Genomic DNA, 5,558 nt, shown 5'->3' with positions numbered 1-5,558 from the left:
GCAGCTTTTCTTCTTTTGTTTTACCTTTTGGCTGAAGTACCACTTTGCAACAATTTTAAGCACACATTGGGCCCTTCTTAACCACAACACTGTCATTTCATGTGCATACTCTCCAAACTTGTTCCTGCATAACTAGAGGAATAATTGTTCATGTTTGGACAAGTGTTACCCTGACTCAGTTATATGTGGGCTGGGCTATTTGCCCCTTTTAGAGGCTGCTAGGGCTTAAAAAAAAAAACAGGAAAAAAAAACATTGAAACAACTTCTCATAAACTGCTTGCTGGATCTTCATCAAACTTGGTCTGTAGCATTTTTATAAGGTCCTCTCTCGAGTTTGTTAATCCCCCGCTACGAGTTGGGGGGAGGGGGGTATAGGAATGGTCTCCGTCCCTCCGTAACAATTGTGTCTGCTCCATATAACTTAAACCCCTTGAAGGTTTTTCATGAAACTTTGGTCAAATGATCACCTTATCAAGGCGATGTGCAGAACTCATGAGTCAGCCATGTCGGCTCAAGGTCAAAGGTTTGAGCCTTCCATTTCGTGTCTGCTTTGTATCTCCTAAACCTCTTGAAGGATTTTCATGAAACTTTGGTCACCTTATCAAGACGATACGCAAGAGTCAGCCATGTCGGCTCAAGGTCAAGGATGCAATTCGAGGTCAGCATATCGCTTAATTGGAACAAATTCATTGATGTTGTCATACATGGACTATAAAATATACATAACAACGTCAATGCTTCCACCCAATACCAACAACCCTTTCACTATCCATAAGAGCGACGGGGAATATAGCTGCCTTTCAGGCTGCCTTGTTCAAATGGGAATGCTTGGTTCCTTTTAGGGACCACTAGCTAGCACTAACGATGGAAACACCTTGAATATAAACCTCTTCGTAGATCTTCATCAAACTACATTGCTTCAGTAGAAGATCCTCTCCCAGTTCTGTTCAAATGGGAGCACTTGCCCTCTTTTTAGGGCCGCTAGAACTTTAGATAGAAACACCTTTAAACAGCTTTCTCTTATTAAGTGTTCGATGGATCTTTGTCAAATTTAATCTTTAAGCATTCTTATAAAGTCTTCTGTTAAATTTCTTCAAATAGGAGCACTTAAACTTGGTATGTGGCATTCTTGTAAGGTCCCTCAAATTTGTTCAAATGGGGGTGGGGGGGGGGGGGGGGGGGGTCACGGGAATCCGTTTGACATCTTGTGTAAAATTAAAGGAATGTGGATCACCTTTTTAAAGATTCAACACAAGGGCCACAATTTCTATCTGATGTCCTTGAAACGTGATTGTTAAATCTATATTGGCCTCAAACTGGGTCTCTAAACAGACTAGAGCATGTTTTCTAACTGATCTTCAGGAGTCCTTACCAGAACGTTTGGCTTTAAGTTTGAAATCTAGCTAGGTCAGGTTCGGTAGGCTGAATGCTCGCACTCTTAAAAGCCATATTTCCTGCTTGATCTACATAAAAGCAATCCAGAATTTTTGTCTTTTTCAAATCAAAAACATCGAGGTGAAAATCATCTTCACTAGGTGGAATCATAGAAAAACGGAGGCCACTTTTTCTTCGTGATCTGCATGATTTCTAGGTCAGAATATTTGTCTTGATAAAATCTTAGATCGGATTAAAAGATGAGCCCTCTTGGGTCTATAACAATTTCACTAGGTCAAGTTAACACCCCAGAAATCATATTTTCTTCACTTTATTCGGAATGTTCATTTAATAAAACCTACATAAAATTTGAAACTGGACTATTTGGAGTCAAACCTGGTAATGCCAGTGATACTATGTCTTCATGACTGTCTTTTGCACCTTTATTTCTGCGGGGAAAAATAAATGCGGATCAAAAAGTTGGGTTGATCCTCCGCTGCCTACCCAACCCCGTTCTCGCCGCTCAAAGTGAGCAATCATGGTGATAACCCTGCCCTTCGTCAACAATTTTACTGTTGACGTTCTAGATGTTTGGGTTTACATAAGACGTTGCCTGTAAACATGAAGTCATTGGGCCAACGACGAAAAACGTCAAAGGATAATCGTTGTTGTGCCACTGTTGGCCCAAACCATGATTAATAAGTATTGTAAATACAGCTGTTGGGCAAACGTTGAACAACTTTAAATTTCAGTCACAGATATCTCTGCATTGGCCGATATTGATTTTCAGGAAAAGACTTACAGAGAAAACATCGTTGGCCCAACGTTGGGCCAACGTTGGTCATTAGAAGTAATATATAATAATTGTATATTTTACAGGTCACTGTTTTATCATAAGCCCCACAGGTATACACTAGGTTGTGTAGCTGTAACATGCAATATTTAATTAATTATTAAACACTTTTCTGCACCAATTCGTAATCAGTTAAATTTGGGCTAATTAAACTAAAAAACTTATCTGCAGCCGTAATGATATTTTGAACTATTTCAGATCTACTACCTTGAAAAATTGTGAAAAAAGTATTGCAAAAAAAGCCTTTACTAACTCTTTAACAAATCTAATTTATACAATCATAAAATGTTACAATAAACTGTTGAATATTCCAGAGCATGAACTCTCGTTAACCGAGTTATGTAAGAAATCCGAAAATGTGGTTAATTTTACTCTCTAGGCCAGATTTTCTAGCTTTTTAGACATGTGAAGTAAAGGAAACTATTATACATGTGATAGGTCTAGGTTTAACAAAAACCCGGTCTTCAGCTAAAACTGTAAGTAGAGTTTTTTAAAAATATTTTTGATAAAGTGATGGAATCTTATACAGAATTTCTTTTTATGTCCTGTATGCATGTTATATATGACTGAACATATGTTAATACTATATCTAAGCTGGCGGATGGTATTTGTGTTGAGTATTAAATTCTGTAAATAAAATAACTCATTTTCTTGTTAATTCTAACATATTTTTCTCGGTTAAATACAGACAAAAGTTAATTTCATACTTTAGTTATTGTTATCAATTTGACGTAGATCGTTTAATCAACATTATGATTTTTGTTTTTTACGGGGTTTGCTGTTCAATGTGAGTAATAATGGAGTGCCTAGCACTGTGGTGCACAGAAAAATAAAATATAACAGTGAGAAAAGAAAACAAACAAACAGAACTTGGATATATAATGAGTTACATACAGACAGTAATTCACTTAGTAGGATTTAATTAGTGACTGCAATAAGAAAATATTTAGATTTATAAAAACTGAGACAATATTTTACATGTTGTAGTGTTGAAATATTCTGTTTATATTCTTCAGGAAAATTGCAAACAAACTTTAAATAAATGTTAGATTTCTTTTGTTAAATGTTAACAAAATCACAACTATTTGAAAATATAAACATGTATTAAACAATGCTAGTTTTAGTCTTTTTTCAGTTCGTAATCGTTGGGATAGCGTTTGGCATCCATCTTGGCCAACAAAGAAACAGAGTTGGCCACGTTGGACAACCGTGATAGACAAAAAAAAATGCTGTTGGCCCAATGGAGGGCCAACGATGAGTGTTTAGGATATCAGTTGTTGGCCCAATGGAGGGCAACGATGAGTGTAGGATATTCAGTTGTTGGCCCAATGGAGGGCCAACGATGAGTGTAGGATACCAGTCGTTGGGCCACGGTTTTTGTACCAACCGTTGGGCCAAACGTTGCGCCAATTAGCAAAATGGCGTTGGGCCAACGTCGGAAATCTTCGTTGGGCCAACGAAGAGTCTGCCGTTGGCCCAACGTTGGGCCAACGCATGTCTGCTATCTGGGTGGTAAGAATATGTTTTAATGAAATCTAGCTCAAATTAGATTCTAGATTATATGGGGTAAGAACTTGGTCAGGTTAGCGATACAGGGTCTAGAAAAACACCTTTTCTTCTTTAATTTCAGATACGTGTTCTGTGTAAGATGGCAAAACTATATTCGTATATTCGGATCCTGTAGGCGCCCGATTTTTTTTCAATGTCTCGTCGGAGATGCGCCATAGACTTTGTTTTGTCCCCTTACAAGCATATTGTGTCTTACAAGCATATTGTGATAGAGCTGAACATTTCAAGAATCCTGTAAAAAGCCGAACTGCTCTAACATCGTTAATAAATTTTAGACACGACTATTACATATACCCAACGCCGCCGATTCGATTATAGTTTTGCCGCCAGAATATATGGTGCACCATTTGGGTCCAACATAAAAAATACACCGAGTGTACTTACAGGGAAAAAATATACATGCATAAACAAATTAAAATGAGCCTGCATGTAGGCTCTATACTTTTTGTTTCGCACCGACACAATATATGGCGACCTCCAGCTTTGATGGTGGAGGAAGACCCCTGAGGTGCCCCTCCGTGCATTATTTCATCACGAGCGGATGCCTGGGTAGAACCACCAATGGCTTCCTGGATGGCTTCCTCAGATGAAGATTTCAACGCCATGGGTGAGGCTCGAACCCACGTCAGTGAGGGGCAAGCGCTATATAAAGTGTATATAAGTAGCGCTCATTTAGTCTTCAATCGACCAGCTATAGGCTAAATGGATTGGGCCACGAATTATTAGAGCATTTAGCAATTGACCAAATCAAATATAACTACTTTAAACAAGAACAGAAAAATGTCTAATAAAATAATCTCTCTTTTCTTCTCAAGACACTATAAAGTTGGAAATATCCGTAATGTTCTTATTATCTCCCTTAATTTTATCTAGATCTATATATTTAGAATGTTTGCAGTTTATATTGATACAATTTCAGTTGTGTTAGATTTACAGCTTTTATAGTTTACAGATAACACAATTCAAATTATCATTTTGATGACTCCTACTATGTAAAATTTTGACAAGTTTCAGCAAAAGAATAATGCAAGCGTGAAATTACTTGCCGTACGCGTAACAACAAATAGCTGTCTAGTACTTCTTACCTCCCTTAGATATATTATTGAAGATAATTTAAAATAAAATATTCGTAATTCATACTATTGTGTTAAATATTATAAATATTTACATAATTCAATAATTATTTTTATATTTCCAAACAAGTATAATCATTGTTACCAAAATAAATTGTAAAGTATAATTAAATTTCATGCTTGATTTTTTCTTAATAAAAATTGTAATTTTGAAATCTTGAGACAGCTATATATCTAAAGCTACTTAAATGTCAACAGTACCTAACCAATTAAGACCTTACTCTTAGGGATCATTTCTATAGTAAGTGTCGCCAGGACGTCAGGTAAAACTGACGAGACCTAAAACCACGATGACGAGAAAGAGCATTCCTTTCTGAGCGCGAAGCGGGCAAGGGCTGTTTCCTCACGGAGACACGGCTCTTGCCATTGATGACCGTTCCTCTCTTCCATAAGTGGAGAGACGGAGGAAAGGAAAGCATTCTGAGTGGCTTAGGTAAACTTAGAACTTTTTTAAAAAGCTCATCTCTAAAGCTACGGTTGGACTGGTTATAACGTTCAGCGTTCTTAGTGTAATTTAACATTCCATAAATCAAAGAGCTAACACGCCATTTGCTACTTTGCAAATAATTCAAAATTACTGAAAGTACATTTCTTTAATTACGGGGACAAGTAGATCGATCTATTTATAT

At 37.0% G+C, this 5,558-nt stretch overlaps 1 non-coding gene across 1 annotated transcript; it reads left to right on the top strand.

Moving 5' to 3' along the window:
- Nucleotides 1-5,140: 5,140 nt before the first annotated feature.
- LOC123535509 (small nucleolar RNA U3) lies at nt 5,141-5,358 on the top strand. The gene has a single exon (XR_006683229.2). It is a non-coding gene; the product is annotated as a small nucleolar RNA U3 (small nucleolar RNA).
- Nucleotides 5,359-5,558: the final 200 nt, after the last annotated feature.

The sequence above is a fragment of the Mercenaria mercenaria genome, chromosome 12 (assembly GCF_021730395.1).
Source record: "Mercenaria mercenaria strain notata chromosome 12, MADL_Memer_1, whole genome shotgun sequence".
NCBI lineage: Eukaryota > Metazoa > Mollusca > Bivalvia > Venerida > Veneridae > Mercenaria > Mercenaria mercenaria.
This window is presented reverse-complemented; position numbering and strand designations above follow the sequence as displayed.